General features: G+C 34.9%; 1 non-coding gene across 1 annotated transcript; it reads left to right on the plus strand.

Annotated features, from left to right (window-relative positions):
• The first annotated feature begins 18566 nt into the window (after positions 1-18566).
• On the plus strand, positions 18567-18639 carry Trnaa-agc (transfer RNA alanine (anticodon AGC)). Its single transcript has one exon. It is a non-coding gene; the product is annotated as a tRNA-Ala (tRNA).
• Positions 18640-18704: the final 65 nt, after the last annotated feature.

Here is an 18704-nt window from a genome sequence, read left to right on the forward strand (position 1 = left end):
ATGCATTATAAGTAGCTTATGATTTTTGTCAACATTTTTCAGTTTAGTTAAGCAAACTCCTAAATTTGTTTATACACAGTGTATTAGTATATTTTGATGATTTTTAAACTCAATTACTAATTACTTTTTGTTCAATCATCGATCATGCTCAAAATACAAGCGTCAGTCAAGTAAATACCTGGTATTGTTATTACAGTTAAAAACCAACCCGACATACACCCTAACCACATTACCAATTAAATAAATTCTTCGAAAATAAAACAGGATTACAAATTAAATATTTGCATTCCACCCAAAACAAGATTAAAACACAAAACTACGATGATTGAGTTGGTTTGTACGGCGTTCATTACACAAGAATGGTCGCTTTTAATATCCGCAGATTTTTCATATCCCACAACCACAGACATCCGGACACGGTTAAAATTTTCTCACTAATTAAGCCACGGGTTTTTATTAAAACATTTCAAAAATGATAACGAGATATCATTTCGGAGCGCCGCCATTATACCCGGTGTAAGATAGTCATCTACAGAATGGCTTTCCATTTACCAGAACAAAGAGAGACAGATCAAAATAAAGGGCTGTTCCCGAGTTCTTTCAACTCTGAAAATATCTTTCGTGTCTGTCAGAATTTAATTTGCAATTATAAAATCGTGCCGCTTCAAAATTAAATGTAAACAAATAAATAAATATTACGTGAAACGAAACTAGAATTGCTTAGTCTTTCGCTTAATTTTGATTTAATTAAATCTTGCCGGTATTATTTGAATTTAAATCAGGTAAGTATGGTTTTGTAGACGTTGTTTTTAATATTATGATTTTAAAGAGACTTTTTTAATTTATTTGACTTTATATTAAAACTAAATTAGGATTTATTAGATGAGTTTTAGACGGTTATGGAATAAAGAACGTCTAGGCCATTTAATATGATAAGATTTTCTTACAATCTTCTATTTTCTAAGAACATTAATTAAACCCACATTAAACCAATGTTGGTCACATTACAAACAGACTATGATCTGCTTGAAATGTGTGTAGTATGCCTCACAAATATCTATTCTACCCCCTTTCCCACATCAAAAACCTAGGCAACTGCTCGACATGTTTCAATATAAAGACCAACCAGCTTTACTGATCATACAAAAAGCTTCCGCGCAACCAGGCCAATGGGGCATCTTTGCTTAAAAATTCAATATGGCTAAACGTACTTGGGCTGCGGGATATATCACGAGAAAGCAATTTGAACACCTCTACGGTAGCACTAAACGTTATTTATGGTAAGCCCACCGCACTCAGTGGATAGTCCACATTGAGTTTCAAAAGGATTTTCGGCAGTAACGGGTTTTATTATCGAAATTGTCACATACTTATTGCGGCCAGCGTCTGCGACCACGTACTTTTGACCTTTACTTAAGCCATGAAGTATAGTTTCTATTTTGTTCTTAATTCTCTGTTTGTCACTTTGTAGCTTCCTCGTTCGCTAATACAGATTTCAATATTAATTGTTTTGATCCTACATTTTACTCTATTCCCTCGGGCAATCTTGATAGAATGTTAATGATGTTGACGGCTTATCTCCAACCTGTAACGCCTTACAAAATTCCAAAACAACGACGCACCAAAAACACGATTAGAACTTCACGCTTTTTCTTAACAAAACAACTTAATGAAAGAACCAAAAGTAAAGTTAACAACAGTATTACGTCTTCCTAAATAAAGATAATCCCTTAAAAGTAATCACCAAATGTATACCGAAGGAAATACGGAACTCTAATTTTACACAGCCGTTTCGATCAGCTCATCCGCTTAGATAGGGAAACTTGGCTCCCGTAACAATCCGTCCGGCAACATTAGTCAAACTCGACTTAATACTGCCCGAAATAGACTTAATGTAATCCCCTGAAATAATAATGAATTAGATTGATAGAAATGAGCAGCTCACTGTGAAATTGAGTCTTTCTTGTGCCACTATAACAAACAAGATCTCTAGACGTCTCAAAGAACCCACCCTAAATAGATTATTCTAGAATAGTCTTGAAGAATGACATGTCGACAACTGATATACTGTTACGTCAGTCCCGCATTAGGTCCTACAAAATAAATTGAATTTTCGGCTTATGATAACAAGATATATTCTCAAACGACTTAAAATAAATCCTAAATGCGATTGCGAAATAGATATGGGAGGAGACAAAGTTTGTACTACATTGAGGAATGGATTCTCGGAAATAGTTTTGTTAAGTATCTGCTTTGTTAAGGATACGGATTTAGCGTCTCAACTGATGGAATGAAAATAAATGTTTTCCTTTGCTCTTTAATAAAGTTTCAAAGGATTTCATGATGTATCTCAGATTATAAGTCTACTAGGAATATGAACACATTTTGTTAAGTCACTTTATTTGTTTTATACCACAAGATTTTACTCCGAAAACAGAAATAGCTTATGTAAACAATGTATGAATTCAAAATACTTTCAAAGCATGTATCGAAATCGTCTACGAAAACTATAACACAGACGCAACCGGTATGACTATCAAAAACATCATTATTCATAACTGAAAATCTGCTCAAGAGATTCAGTAAGCATATTTTTCACATACATCATGTAGATACGAAGTCTACATTCAACAGGCACATCTCAAATTCAAATCCCTCATCCACCAGCGTCTATTCTCGCACCATAGTTTATTTGCATCTCAGTATTTCTTGGCTCCTTCAAAAAGTACACAATGAATAAGTTAGTAAGGCCACGGGCGGGGTCACCAACAAAAGCAGAAATAACAAGCGAGGCTCAACCCTTGAGACAAAAGAAAACTCTTCGACTAACGATGTACCAGCTCGTACTTGACACCCGACGAGCGTTGCTACCATTTTGGGGATTAATTTTTAACATGTAGCTATATTTCGTACGATATTATTTTCGCCCCAAATAAAAGTCTTCTAGGAAACGGCTTTTGTGGAGATTTTGCGGTTATATTCTGTAGGGATCACGAGTAAGTAATATGAGCTTGTAATGATATTATTTTGATTACTGTTTTGTAAGTTCGAAGAAGCAATAAGATGTGTGTAGCTTTATTTTAGGTTTCGTTGCTTCGAATGTGAACTTGTTTGGTAGGAAATAGATATTATAATTAATATTTTTTTAAACGATTACAAACAAGAAGACTTTAATAGAGAGATTTTAATTCTACAGTTTCGACCGTACTAGACGAATAAGTCGATCTATAAAAACATAAGCATAATCCTATATGTAATTCTACTAGAGACTTGTTAAAACAAAAGAGGCCCATGTATCTTTACATACCCGTTCAGAAAAATTGTCCTGATGTAGCCATAACGGGTATTTTAGGCAGCAACATTTCACTGTCTATGGTCTATATATTTTTACGTGAATAGAAAACTCAGTACCCTATTTTAAGCATATTGCGCGCACGGAGGAATGTAAGATATAGCACAGTTAAAGTTTATATAGCAGAAGACGACAAGTGAAATAGTAACTTGTGTTTTAAATAATTAAATTGAAATTTCTGTAACAGGGGCAGATTTACCTTTGAGTTTAAATTTTGGGTGTCATAGAAAGCTTGTTGTAAACAAATAACACTAAACTCAGTATTGGGGTCGAAAAAATTCATAAATATTTCCACATATTCAGACTAAAAAGTACCGAAATTCGTTTAAAATATATTTATGCAGTTAGTATATTTCAATAATCCACTTTCAATCATAAACAAAATTCAAACATTATTTCGCTGTTGCAAGCATATCATGCTATGTCAACCTGCCAAACTTATTTAATGAACTTTCTACCTTATCATTCGGCAATAAAGTTGCAAATCCATTGAAAAAAATGTAGGATAGCTTATAAAAGTGCAAATTCATACCGTAGATTTTTGTTCGTGCAATAAAAACTTCTATCGCAAGCTGTCTCAGTATCAGGAAGGCGGACTCTGCAACCCTGTCATTGAGGGCATCGGCACCATTGAAAACTCGTTGTAAATCCAGGGCCGGACGCATAGTGTCGCCTCGTGACTCCGCCTGGCAACCACCCAACCCAATGTTTTTAGTCAAAAACTTTTTCAACTAGTGTAACTGAAATAAAGTTACAACTAGGCAATACTGTAAAGAGGGGTGTTATAGAAATATTTATTTCGCGATTGTTTGTAATGTTTGAAAATATTACAATGTAAAAGTCACAAACTTTGTGACAGGCAACAATATTATATTACCGATTTTTTATGTGATTATTACGAATTTTCCGAAATTTAATCAGAAACACGTTACTATCGGTATTCACGCTTGCACCCACTAGATCAACGAGGCTTTTTTTAAGGAAAATCATCCAATGACTTCTCTACGCGACGCGACGCATTTACGGTGGCTGGAGACTGCTTCGCAGAAGGAGATGACGGCACCCCAGTCCCCCCGATGACACGGTGATGCTCAGCCCATGCAGGGCACACCGCCACCGTATGCTCCACCGTTTCCTCCGGACAGTCCTCGCAGTGATGGCGTATCCTCACTTTTAGAAACAGATACCTCCTGAAATTCCCATGTTCGGTAAGCATCTGAGTCAGGCTGTAGGCGAGGAGGCCGTAGTCTCTCAAGCCACTCATCAGAGAGGAGACTTACCACTGCAATAACAGCGAGTCAAATCAACGACGGTACTATTTCTCTTCAAGAAGTTTTGTCCTTTTGATACGCGGAACTCGTCCTTTAACTACGCTTTCCAGCAATTATATAACTTACTTCAAAGATAAACTAAGCTAGTCGATCTACAGATAGATAGATTCTCAGTACATTCACTTCCATGGATCGGAGTACAGAAACCGACTCGGTTTCGGCAGTAGTGCAAACATCTAACGACATTTGCTGGGTAGTCAAAGTTACCGAACTAACAACACAACAAGTCCAAACAAGAATATCGCGTCACTCAAAGCAGATAGTATTTGCCTCACCACATTGTGACGTCACTATCGTTCAACCGAATTTGGTCGACACTCAATGACGAGTTTGAAACTAATAGACGAAAGATAAAACTATCCAAAGTTAGCATGAACACGAAAGACACCGAATATTATACGTTTTCTAAGGACTCGAAACTTTACTGCCAAATAGTGTATCTCCAAAACCGAAATTGTAAATTAATACGCCAATTAGGTCCTCCATCAATTAAATTGCCATTTCGAAACCCACAGCAATTAGTTATAAACGCTAAATACCAAACTATTCGTGAACACATGTAATACGGCATTAACATATCGTACACACCGCTGGCACTAATTAAATTAAGCAATTACGTCCAATCTCACATAAAATGGAAAGTAAACAATGTACAATACATATATGTAAACAAAACTAATACAAGGGAACATTTTCTTGAAACAGAGAAACCAATTTCATTTGTTACATACACAAAGTTAAAGGAACACATAGCAATAACATTTTACTCAGTAGGTACATGTAAAGGAAAAGTAGTGAAAGAAATTCTCTAACAAAGGGTTTACGTTAGCCCGATCGACGTTTATGACGTTCGACGCTCTGATTGGCCAGCTCCAATTAACCTACCAATCAGAGGGCTAAACGAGGTAACATCATCATCATTATCATCAGCCGAGAGACGTCCACTGCTGAACAAAGGCCTCCCCCTTAGTCCTCCACGTAGAACGACAAACCGCCACCTGCATCCACTGGCTCCCCGCGACTCTGACGATGTCGTCGGTCCACCTAGGGGGAGGTCTGCACACGGTAACATTTTAACGTAAAACAAACTCATACTAGACACTGGCAAGAAACCGAACGGCAGTATTGCAGTATTGCTATAGTGAATGCTATAAAACGTAGAACATTAATAACTCGTAGTGAAATAAAACCGCGTTACAACAAGACAGCTGGCAACACCCATTCACAAACAATGAAAATACGCATACCTACACAGGGACAGGACGCTAAAGGCCGGGGCACACTGTACGTGTAGTATGCAGATTTTTGTATGGACGACTATTATAGGTAAATACTTGATTTATGCTATAAATATAAAGTGTAAATTGTTTATTTAATTGATATTTGATAGATATAATACTTTGAGAACAAGGAAAAACCTCTATTACTACATAGTATAAAACAATCGCTTTCCCTGTCCCCATATCCCTTTGTATGCTTAAATCTTTAAAACTACGTAACCGATTTTGATTCAAAAGGAAGGTTTATATGAATATTACATGCATAATATTATACTCGAATCACAATTACGGGTCGCTAGTTAATGATAAATTAATGACAGACATCTAGGTCCTATATTCAGTTATTACGAGTAACTATATTCTTATCTTGTTCATTATTTTCTGTGATCTTTAAAACAACTATTATTTACACAATTTAAGCCTAAGAACGATTAATAAACCTTTTTTCATGTTTTAAAAACACATTACAGATTAAAAACCTAATTTATTACGTTCATATAAGCGTTCACGTGAAAGCAAACTCAATGACCTGTCATGAACCTCTTTAGTTTCATCTCAAATTACTTAAAGTAATTGTGTAGAAAATTTGAATAGCTTTGCGTTGAGATAAGAACATATTACTTAGCTATTACCTCTTTGTCTAAAAGCCTACGTGTTTATATGAGTAATGAGCATGTTGTTAACATGCGTTCTTAGACTATTAATACATTATAATTGCGTTGCGTTTTAGTTTGAATTATTTTCGTTACGAAATGAACTGGTTTGCTGAACTATCTTTTAAACTAAGAAAAATACTAACGTGTCTTCTTAAATAAGTCATTGACAAAAATAAAGCAAGCAAGAGCAAGTCTTCCGTCAGCAAGCAAGCAAAATTAATAACTAAAAAGCCTCTCACTACCCCTAATAGTCTACCTAGCGAGTTTACCGGGGCTCCGGTTCGAAAAGCAGGAGTAGGAACGGGGTGTTTATTGTCAGTAAGAGTCTGACACTCCCTCTCGCCTCACCTAAGGCGGTAGAAGCCATTGGATGACTTACCGCCTTAAAAATATATACTTACTCAACAATAATTATTGAGCAAAACCGTTTAAATAAAAATGCCAGTAAAAATCAGCATTTACTGAAACACACGAATTTTATCAATATCCTTTACTTCACCCAAAAAACTACAATTATAATCCTTATAATCAGCAAATACGTCCGGTGTATCCACGGCCTAAGTCACGAACGAAGCAAGGCGCTCATTACTGCAACAATTTGTCACAGGCGCACCGAGCGTTTCCAACTTTACACTGGCGGTGCTTCTTACCCGGTACAGTTTGATGTGGTCTACAAAGTGCGTACTTGTCTAGTCTGGCCGTGTTGCTATCGCACTTCAGATCTGTAGCCTTAGTACAAGTTTGCTTTACGTTGAACGAAAACGAAACGAGAACGCGTACGGCGCTCTGATTGGCCGGCTTGAATAAACCAACCAATCAGAGCGCCGAACGTGGTCTCGTTTGGATTACTTTAAACGTAAAGCAAACTCATACTAAGGGTACTGGATACTTGAAGAAGATTGCTGGTTACTGGTAGACTGTACTGAGGTAGATGAATAAAGTTGGTGTACATTGTTGTGGTCCTTAGATGTTAAAGCCTTTGATTGTTTGAACTGTTAAGAGAATGACGTACCTAGTTACGTTTGTAAACCTCTTTATGTTAGAAAATCTAAAAGACCGTCTAAGCTAAGGTAATTCGTACTTAAACAATACAATTACACATAAAAGTAGCATGCATTGGATATTAAATAATATCATAATGGTTGCTTTTTAAAACAGTTTTTCTACACTATCATTAGAACTTGAGACGAGATATTATTTACCATGTTTATTTATGTTTTTTTACATATGCTCACCTTGTCTCTCTCTTTCTTTCTGTACCACAAATAATAATATCCAGGAGTTTATGTAGTCTCGACACTGTAATGCAGTGATTTCGAGGTCAGAGTCACCTTAACAAAATCCCCCACAAAAATCATAATTAAAAGGGTTAAACCAACAGATGTTAAGTTAAAAAATATGGTAATTGTTAAAATTAAACAAGCAATCTCATTGTGTACAAAACGGGGGCCGACTCGATGGCGTTCCGTGAAAATGGGCTATTGCCTCTAAATGTACCAAGATTAAACAATGATTAGAATCTGGATTTATAGTAATTTGCAATGTAAATGTTAATGAAATCGGTTTATGAGCTGCTTCGAAAATATGCTCCTTATCCATTTTGGGTTATTGTTTTTTATTCGATTCTATTCGTTCGATAGCAATCTATAGAGATATTATCGGCAGTGTCGTTATCTGAAGCCGTTTCAGTAAGCTAGGGTTTAGTCCTTAAGTAATGTAATAAAGCTACTCGTAACACTGTTAGTTATTCCAGTATATAAGTAAGCCTTAGGTACGTTTTCACTTGACTTAACTTTTACGATAGTAAAAAGGATTGTTGGAAAGTTGACTTGACCCTTTAAGAATAGGTTTTTTGACTGAGAGATTATGCAGCATTTCATAATCAAATCTTCGAGAATAGAAGCAAAGACTTCGGATTTCAAGTGTTAATAATCAATGGCAATGATAAAATCACTGAATCAGACGGGTGCAGTATATTTACAAAATATTACCACTTTTTTGAAGTACGGAACATGATCCAATGACTTTTCTCTCCATGGGCCATGAAAAGTGTCAGACTCTTACGGACTAAAAACCACCCGTTCCTACTCCTGCTTTTCGAACCGGAGCTCCGGTAAACCCGCTAGGTTGACTGCAACTCCGGATCAAAATAATATTACCACTTAGCGTCAGACTCCTAAAAAATTAAAAAAGAATACCATAACTCTTCAAAAATAAGGTATAAATTATAACACTTAGCACTATCCATACCAACAAATATCTTTATGACTCCAAAAGAAAAGAAACCATTGGCAAAAGTAGAATATTCTCAACGGACCAATAGTGTTCGACTGTCGAACGCGAACCCATAACCTTAGACGCGTTCATCGAATCTGCTCCTCCTATAGATGTAAATTAGGATGAAAATTCAAAAGAGCACTTAGTTTTAAACCGGAATCGGGCCACTTCAAGTATTAATTGCTTTTGGTGGCTCATTGTTAGTCAGATCTGTGGAAGTGAGATGCAAATTACGCTTAACTTTGCAACTGGCCCACTTTTCTAGCGGAAATGTGAAAACTTTCACGAAAAACAACGCCTTAGTAATATAAATGTACCTTTATATCTGTGTAATTAGGTTTTAGAATTCTAAAGGACACCTATAGGTTAGGTAGGTACCTATCTACGTTTTTCGCTCACAAGCTCGTTATTTTCGGTTTAGGTTTTTCTGATACGCGGATTTCGTAGAAATGTTTTTTTCAAAAGAACTGTTTTTTTACGTGGTTTCCGAATAACTGCCAGGTTTTTTGTGCTCCTGGTAGAAGTACAGCATTAATATAAACGTTAAGATTTTTTCGTAATGCCCACAAATTACCCAAGAGATGTATTTATCATAATGTCAGTGGTCTTATAATATTTAAAGGTAAAAGTTGCAATACATCATGATTAATAAAAGAAACGGTCAATGTAGTACTTATATTGTAAAAAGCTAACTACAATGTGATCAAATTACACCATAAACGCTAATACTCGTACATATTACAAACAAAACAAATCCAGTAATCCAACAAGCTAATAACAGTTATTACACAAACATGTCAATACAAATCAGAATTCACATAACGAACTCGAAAATATCAAAATATCCATCACGACGCAACATGACAACTGCAGTAAAATAAATTATTCATTTCATTCAAAAATTTAACCCGAAAGCAGCACACACAATAATAATTTCATTTTGAAAAATTAATTCCCAATTAAAGTGAGAAAGATATTGGAAATGTAATTTACGTTATGGTACGTATTTCGTCGAACAAGGAGTTAATTAGTAAAATGCAACGGCGAGCAAACGAGCACCCGATTGGTTTTGTGCTATGTCACCCGTTTTCGATGCGTACACGGGACTAATGAGAACGTAAATATTTCAATATGGCCGCCGATATATTATTAATAACTGCGTCGGTTGCATCGAACAGAATGTGAATTGTACGGCATGATGTAGAATATAATTGATGGATGTTGGGAATTTGATGGCGGGTCTGAAGTTGACAGCTGTATATTGTCGTGTTTTGGTCTGTTATTTAATTTGTAGTTGGCTTTTGGTACGAGTTATGTAAATACATAAATGAATTGAAATCATACATTAGTATCACATAAAGAAATGAGTGAATTTGCTATTATATTTTCTTAGGTGCGTAAAACCGAAACGCCTTAACATTTTTAATAGCAAAGTGTATTACTGTGTCGAAATTCTTCTACTTTGTGTTTTTCGTCATCATATTTGAATAAGTACTTCTGGGACCACTGAGCTGCCACGATGTTTCACGCTACCATTTATTTTACGAATAAGAAGTAGGTATACTTTTTGGGTAGGTATACATAAGAATTATATTAATGTAATTACAATACCGCCTGAATAAAGTTTAACTCATATCTTTCTTCTAAAAAGTCATTCTAGTACCTACTTAAGTATATTTATTGTAAAACAAGTAATAAACCTAATAGAATACAATATTTTAGTTATACATGCGTTTAACCTAACTCGCAGCCTATCACCACTTATAATTTCAATTGGTTAAAACCAGGTAATGTAACGTATTACAGAATTTATTTTATTATTAATTATTATATAAGCTTAGTTTTAAGTTCAATTTCTGTATTAATATGGTGAAAAAATAAATAAATTTATTTATTATAATATTATATTATCAACATTTTAAACTTTATCTTAAAAAACAACCACGCTAAAAGTATAAAACGTTAAAACGTCCAAGGAAATCACACTAAAGCACACTCTAAATTACAAATTTAATTCGCGTCTCACAAATTGGGTCCAATAAGTAAAAACTCTGCCTCATATAATATATTTCAATTATGAGGCGTTCTACGGCTTTTCATAGCTCAAAGCTTGCCCTGTTATATCGCATTATTAAAATAAATATTTCAAAATAAGGAGCGGTGAAATCGGGGTTTTAGCTTCTTTGTGGCTCGCATCCGTCGTATTATAAATCTTTTTGTCTCATAAGAAGGATTAAAGAAGACTAATCCGTGTAATTATATTACATGTTAACATACCGACTTATTTGAATAACTGTTGTGGTTATATTCGCTTTTGTTTTTTCTAGTTGGGAATCTGAGGGTTTTCCACCATAGATGTGCTTTGTTACGTTGCTGTGGATGCGTTTGGCACTAGAGGTAACGGACTCAACTAAGCTATGTTTTTAAAATGGATAAATGCGTGCTATGGCTGCGTGCTATGGATGGCTTCCCTACTTTCTTTACACTGCTACTTTGCGGCGGTGCATGTTCATAGCCGTCTTACTCGCTTAGCTACATAGCTTAAACGTAGTTTCACAGCTTATCTTCTTTGTATAGCTACATAGCACATGGTGGTAAAGCACTCTACGAGATTTGTTTCTAAGATATCTTTTCCCATTAGCTACCAAAATCGTACTGCATACATGCGTAATGCTGGATTTGAAAATTCATTACTCCTACTGCCACAGACGCTATAAGCTTGAACATCTTGAAGTGAATTCAAGACCCGATAAAATTATATCTACCTCTAATTACATAATCAATATATACCCCAAACAACTGAGCATCAACTCCCTAAAATCCCAACCAAATCCGGACCCATAATATTGTACGTACGTCGGTTCCCAATCACATACATACATTATTCACGTATTATAGGTAGGTACATTAATAATGCAAGAACGCTAAAACATTTCAGTCGCACCCCTGCATCTCAGCATTACCATCTAAATTGTTCGGAATATAATAAGCGTCGGGTTTGGGAGAACGACATCTTTCAACCGTAAAACCATGGACAGACTGAGGTAAATGACCTTTGTCCTTCATAATTTCCTCCTTTTGCAAGACATTTGTTTTTATGATGGCAAACAAGTCTCCCTTCGTATTTTGAGTTCTTTGATGTGGTTGTGATCAGTTTACTGCACAAACACATACATTTATCCTTAAATAACGCACTATTTTTGAGTCAAGAAACTCAGTATTCGTACATCTTGATGAACATTTTTTTTACGGTATAAGCCGGTTATCCATGAGACGGATCACCTGATGGTAAGCAATCGCCGCCGCCCATGGACACCCGAAACACTAGAGGCGTTACAAGTGCGTTGACAGCCTTTTAGGTTTAGGAATTTAAGGGTTGTTAGGTAATCGGGGATTGGGAAGATTGGGAAGATTGGGAAGGTGGGTAATTGGGGTTCATGTGAAGCTGTGGTATCACTCCGGCCGAGCCAACTAATTTGAGTCGAAGCATGGCTCTCCCACACTTAATTGTAATACATACTAGGTCTAGGGCTCACAATTGATATAAAATGTAACATATAATCGATACGTACTTCACTCCTTTCACAGTCCTTCAGGGACCTTTGTACGTACCTTATGTAATGCTGAAAAAGAGTTTAAAAAAATATACCTTCAGAATAAAAGTTTTTTGTAAAGACTATTATAGTCTGGAGACTAGTTTCCATATCTTTTACACGTTAAATATTTGATAAGATCTTTGTTTAAACTACATTGCTGTGAATTACCTCGTTACAAAGATGAGACCAAACAATGTACTTGACATAAAAACAATACTTTTTATATGTATGTAGTTCACGCAAAAAATATCCCATAGTATTCACATTGTCGACAAAATTTCGGAAAACATGCTACCTCAAGGCAGTTTGGTGAACTTTGTTTTCAGCTTTCTTCTGCTACTAACTTCAAAAAATTATCCAACTACTTCAATGCAACGTCACGCCTCTTATACCCGAAGGTGTAGGCAGAGGTACCCGAAAGGGTAGGCACATATTGTAGCTGTACAATTTACACCAACTTTTCACCATTGATGTTATAAGTTCCATGTAATAGGGAGTGAGCCTATTTCCATATTCTGAGGACAATGCCAGACTCCATGCTACTATTGAGAAATTTTCGAAAAACCGACAAATTGCCCAGTAATAGTTTGCCCGACCTGAGAATCGAACCCGAGATCCTTGTCCGGTAGTATCAATCGGCACTTCAAATCATAGTGAAACGAACTATGACGGAAAACGTTTATCAAGAAATTTTACACTACAGCAATTTAATTAGAAACTATCATAACGATCAACTTATAATTAGCTACCAACTTTATTATACCACAGTTGGTACGAAAGATAATAAAATCACTAGTGTTTCTATTCAATTACAGTACTAAAGAAGTCGGTTAAATAGGAACTTTATTTTAGGTTCCTATCGCTAACTTGTCAAAAAGAACGTACACCATCTGCGAGCAATTAAGTTGAATCTTTTTCCTCATTTGAGGAAAAGTTTTAGGGACAAGTAACCTCTATCTTAGCCGTTTTTTCTTAAAGAAGTCTGTCGGAATATACATTGAATTCTCTGTTAAGAATTATGTACTCTTCCTAGGTACTATTTTACCAGAATAAGAACTCAGCGAAAATGTTCATATCTTTAAAATATTACATAATATTACGTTGTAAAGAGGCCTGTGTCCAGTAACTAGTAAATGATGACGTAACATTAACGTACCATTTTTTTTCAAAAATCCTCGAATGTCTTCTCCCAGCCTGGATGAGACGAAAGCGGGAGTGTTAGACTCTTACTGACTAAAAACCACCCCATTCCAACTCCTGTTTGTCGAGCCTGCTTGTAGTCCGCAGCTCCGGATTAACGTACCATACCTTCAAATTTTTCTTTAAACGTCATCGTGGAAAAACACACTTTAGTCACGTATCTAAGAACTAATAGATGTAGCTATGTACTACTACATACATAGGCATATTTTTATATAATTCCTTCATACAATTCACAAAAAACAGACTTACATTTCCCCTTATCTTGTTTTGTTTCCAACTGGAGATAATTTTGATAAAACGTCGTTGGAGTTATCATGAGTAAACAATGAACCGTGCGCTGCTTTTATAAATGGAACATTACTTGATGAATTCAATACAGATTCATTATAATTATTATAAAATGCTTTCATTTTAAGATGTGTTTTATTATTTTTTTTAATTCTTATAGAGTAATAATATGGACTTATAACACAAATGGTGAAAAGTGAATGTACATTGTATAGCGGCATTACGTGTCGTAATGTGCACCTCTGCCTACCCCTTCGGGTATAAAAGGCGTGCCGATGTTTTTTGCTTTTAATAATATGTCTGCCTATATGGATTTAAGTCTAGTAGAAAGAGTTTTCGGTGTGACATGCCCAATGGTTTTGTTGCTATTAAAATGCATAATTTCAAATGCTTAGTTAGTAAAAATGCTTTCCGTAATTTTACACCTACTATGTAATACAATATTAATATACTAAGGCCCTAAATATACTTTTTTCATTTGTGAACTTTACCCATTTCATGGAAATACATTCCAAGTTACCGATTTTCCGACCGAAACAATAAATTTCACATAAAAGTAAACAGGATACACATTAACGTTGTTTTTAAATGATCTGCTTGATGTAACAATAAATTAATTGTAAACAAACAACGGTAATGAGCAAATGTTTTCTATAAAAATATCATTTTGTTTTTATTATGATATTATTTACGGGAAATGCTTGTTTGCTGCGTAATATGCATAGAAAGAACTTGGCAATACGTATATTTACCTAATTTGTGAAACACATCGACACCAGCAATTTATACTACGCTAACTCGAAATTTGGAAAAAAGTTTTTTATGCCAAGTTGCTTAAAATGTGTGTTTACATACGTCATAAAAAAATTGAGAAGAAATATGCAAAAATAAGAAAGTTACAAATCTTATAAAACGCTAAGTAAAGGTACTTTTTGAAATCACTCGATTTATATTACGCCAACTATTATTAGCGGAGTGTGCGCGGGGATCACTTTGGTCAAAGTCCGTGCAACACTGCACTAACTCATAGTTAGCGTAGTTTAGTGCGTTCGTGTATATACTTGTTCGTTTGTAAAATGAACGACTTAGCGACTTTTACATAGTAAATACTTATGTGTTAACGTATTAATTAGTTTATTAATGGTATGTTGACTATTCTTTTTGTGAGAAAGTACATGTTCTTTATAAAATATTGAAATATGCATCAGATGATTGATCATGCACTACGACGTCCCGTACTACACTACGCTAACATAAGTTAGACGTGTATAAGACGTAAATTTTTTTTGATGAATTACGTTTATATACGGCTAACTTGCGCTAAATCAAAAAATAGAAATAATTAAGAAAATATAAATATGAGATATTACAATGAATAAATTAAATATTAAGCATACGAAATTTCAAAAAAGTATCTTAATTAATGTAAAAGTTATCACGTTTTGCCAACACCCCTTTAAACGCCTCTACTGTAAAGTACGCTTTTTGAGTTAGCGCAGTATAAATTGCTGGTGTCGACATGAACAACAATTTTATTGTGGCGACACATTGACAAGTAACAAGTGACAGATGACAGAAGTCGCACATAGACTATCGACGAGCAAATCATCGGATGACGTCACAAATATCCTGCATCGCACATATGAAGTTTGCATGCGAATTAACACGGATAGAAAATCCCAACGAACAACAGTTGGGCAGAAAGCCCGCCAGGCTGATCACCTCGCCTGGTCGGAGGATCCTCCTTTTCTTAGGGAACTTTACTCGCTGTTCCCTAAATAACTAAGGGGTCGGACAGTACCCTCAAATCAAGTTATAGTTATCATACAAATAGATACAGGTGATGAACTTGATGTATGTGGGTTTGATTTGTATCAAACTCACCCAGAAACCTTGTGACGATCATAATTTGACTGTACAATGGTCTTCAAAAAGGGTCATCGCAGACATAAACAGCAAGGCGTTTTTTTGCTTTGGAAACAATACGAAAATGCTGTAAGCGCATGTACCGCGCGCTTACAGCATTTTTCTATTGATACGACATAAGATTTAATGTTCAAATTTAAATGACATGTTTATTGCTGGGTTGAAGCGGTGATGTTAAATTATTATATGACCTTAAGACTTCAAGCTCAGAAGACATACTTCCAATCAATCAATCCAAGATGGTGATCACAAAACCTACGACACTAAAATAAACATTATATAACAATCACAACAATCTCACACAGAGAACAAATCACAATATTTCTATTATTATTTTGTGCCTACAAAAGCGACATGTTAATACAATATTCCAATTAACAGATCTAATAGAAAAAGCAATATCCTGGCGAAACGTAAGGAACAAGGAGGCGTCACCAAACGTAACACGGAATAAGGACATCCGTATTCTATATTTCCTCTTATTAGGGAATATTCGTATGCAGCATTCCCTACAGTCTTATTATATACGGGATAAACAATAATAGTGATCATCAAGCACATAAAGCGATATACTAGTAGGTGTACTGAGTGACAAAAGCGCTCGTTTTCACGCAACTGTTCTTTTGTGTTTAGACTTGTCTATTTGACTGTACGATGGATTTGTGTGGGTGTGGAGGAGTTTGTATTTGTTGAAAATGTTTGTGATTTTAGAATAAGTAGATATTTCGGCCATGTAGATGGTGTGCTTTATTGCTCGAAACTCTCTCAACGTGAACAAATAGGAGGGATGATGACCGAGTACGAAAATTACAAATCTATTTTGTCCGTCAGTTAAGTAATGAAAAAATGTTGGACTCGTTTTTTTTTATTTTGTAAAATAAAATAAAAATACTTATATAAAACGAGTCATAGTTTAGGATTGGGAGCAAATACTTCATTTCTAGTATAAAATGTCACTTCTAGTATAAAATGTACTAGAAGTGCCGTCACGGGATATTTCAATTCGATCGAATATCTTTAAAAGTATTTGTTTCAAAATCATACACTAACATATTATGGCACTTATTTATGAGAGATAAATAAACTTTAAAACATAATTATAATTCCATTTTCATAAAGAACTTTATTGTCAATTCCTTTCACATTTTACCCAAACAATTTTAAAGTCATATTCAAGTTACTACTCGTATTTACTTTAAATCAGTTGCTTGATAAAAATACCAAAGTCAAAAAGTTGCATACTAATCTTTCGTTCAATCGAAATGTTCCCCTTTACCGCCGTATTCTCTTATCGTCTTATTAAAATAAATATTCTGAGACGGAGAGATATTATAGCTCATCGCTAAATCCCTACTAGGGAGGATTCTCACTGAATTATGTTTTGGAAGAGAAAGCATCCATCCTCCTTTAAATGATACCTCAAATAGACTTATTATACAATTGGTTATGCATTTTATTATTAATGCCGCATTTTGTATGGGTTTCTTTTGTCAGTAATGGTACGAAGTCTGGAGTTATGCCCAGTATATGAGCAATAGGCTCACTAAGTCTTCATGAAAACTGGACGTTTGCCTCTACCTACCCTTTTGGTGATTAAAAACATCAATCGATTCTCAAGCCTGATTTAAATAGTCACACTGTATCATAGGTTCAAATTCTATTAAATGGACATCTTAAACAAACGTGCGGTCGTGCATCTTAAAATCATATCTAGTATATTATTACACAATGTTTTTCAATTTTCAAAAGAACTAGATGATAATAGGAGTATCGTTATCATCATTAATGTTCCTACAGTAGTTACCTATGTATGATGTACCTTATCTTAGACAATATTTATTTAAACCATCACGTTACATTTTGTCATTATAAATTTTTACCTTTTACTTAATAGTTATGTAACTACATAACTAGGTACAAATTTCAAAAAATTCAAATAAAATTGTTGTACGGCACTTATGTGTAGAATTGTAGATATAAGATTCTTTCTAATATATTCCTACCCAACCTTGCGAAATTTAAAGTATATTAGAAAATCTGATATATATCTATATAGGACGTAAGTATTATACATAATTATATGTAGGACTCATAACATTACTGGTGAACAGTGGTTGGATGCATCATAATACCTACCTAACCCTTTGGGAATCAAAAACTGAGATGTTATGTGTCTATTAATATACCTAAGTCTAGAAACAAGAACATTATCAAAAGTAAGTAACTATAAACCACAAATAGATTGGTAGGTAAGTAGGCAGCTACTCATTATCAGAAAATGTCAGAGTTGAAATTTTAGTAATTTTATTTCAAGAGGCCTTGAGATGTTTTTGAGTCGTCCTCAAAAGTTTAGACGAGACAAAAATAGAAACTGGTGGTAGTCCCAATACTTAGAAGCAGCCCTAATAATAACGAGAGAACTTCTAAAAATAATTTTACTTTTACATAATATTTTTTTTACCGTCTACATCAACCACATTTCAACTTCATTTTCAAATAATGAACCGGTTTCTTCATTTTGGGTTATACTTAAGTATTATTACTAAGCGTCAGATTATACATATTTTAGAATGGAATTTACCAAAGATAATGTCCACTTTTACCTGACCTTGTTTAGTTGTAGAACTTAGAGATGTATTTCAACTACTGTTCTCATCGGGGGCGTAGCTCAGATGGTAGAGCGCTCGCTTAGCATGCGAGAGGTACCGGGATCGATACCCGGCGCCTCCAAGTTCTCTTTTTGTAAAATCTTAATTTTTTTGTTACCTTTTTTTCTTCGAATATCACAAGTAATA

The sequence above is a fragment of the Spodoptera frugiperda genome, chromosome 2, assembly GCF_023101765.2.
Source record: "Spodoptera frugiperda isolate SF20-4 chromosome 2, AGI-APGP_CSIRO_Sfru_2.0, whole genome shotgun sequence".
NCBI classification, from domain to species: domain Eukaryota; kingdom Metazoa; phylum Arthropoda; class Insecta; order Lepidoptera; family Noctuidae; genus Spodoptera; species Spodoptera frugiperda.